Consider the following 1,249-nt stretch of genomic DNA (forward strand, 5'->3'; position numbering starts at 1 on the left):
TTCTTACGTAACGATTTTCTTATTTTATTGTAATTAAAAAACGAGTGACTGTAGAAACTTGAAAATTTCACTGAATGTTTATATTAGCATTTTCTTTATACGATAAAATTTTGAAAATAATTTGACTTATTTTGAGCTGTTTACGGACATTGTCATTTTTCAATTTTTTTAATTTTTTTTTCTATAAATATCAATAAAATTTTATTTGTTTGGCAAAAATGCGTGAAAATTTATTGCAAGGCTCTTGATACATTGTTACAATAGCAGTTGAAAAATATTAAAAATACATAGGCACAATTATTTTTTATAAGCATTTGAAGTTGACATTTTGACAAAATTTATCAAATTTAAAATTGAATAATTATTTTGTAGTTAAAAATTTATAAAATTTTCAACTTTTATATCTAAGGATTGAAAATTTAAAACAAGATTTCACGTAAATATTTAATTCTGTTACCAAAAATTCTAAGAAATACATAAGCACAGTTTATTTTTATAGTCATTTTAAGTTCGAATTTGGACGAAATTACATATTAATAAACCTGGAATAACTATTTTAGTTATTTTGTTGTGATTGTATAATACTATTCATAGGTAGGTACTTGAAACTTATAAAGTATACTATTATATATCTATGATAGTATCACGGGTTTTTTGTTGATGTTTAACGCGTAATAAGTATCTAATAGATAATGTGATATGATTAATTTGGAATTTATGATAGGTATCTATTATAGGTCATTTTTTTTTATACCATAGATATAAATGTATAATATTATGTCTTATATCTAGACTGACAAACCGTCTCCGCTCAGAATCGTTTTTCTTATACAGTGATATTATATCATTGAATTCAAATTTAATACTATCCATCATACAGTGACCCACTTGTAACCTACTGTACACCAGAGCGACATCCACTTACCCACCTTTTTATACTTGACGACATTTTAAAAATATTTTAACGCATTTTGAGCTATACATTACTTAAACACTACACACTATACCTAGATCATTTAACATTATACAATTAACATTTTTATAGACAATATACATTTTCATTTTTTTTTAGTTTTTATCCTCATGAAAGTCGAGAAAATATACCACCTATTTCGCTCATTTAAAAATTTAATATCTCGAAAATACATGCTCGTAATATTTTTATTTTTAGGTGTAAAGTTAAAATAATGAAAAAATCTTAGGTAATTATTTTGTTTTATGTTCTGCGCAACTCGAAATAACCCCGTAG

This window comes from Acyrthosiphon pisum, chromosome A1 (genome assembly GCF_005508785.2).
Source record: "Acyrthosiphon pisum isolate AL4f chromosome A1, pea_aphid_22Mar2018_4r6ur, whole genome shotgun sequence".
NCBI lineage: Eukaryota > Metazoa > Arthropoda > Insecta > Hemiptera > Aphididae > Acyrthosiphon > Acyrthosiphon pisum.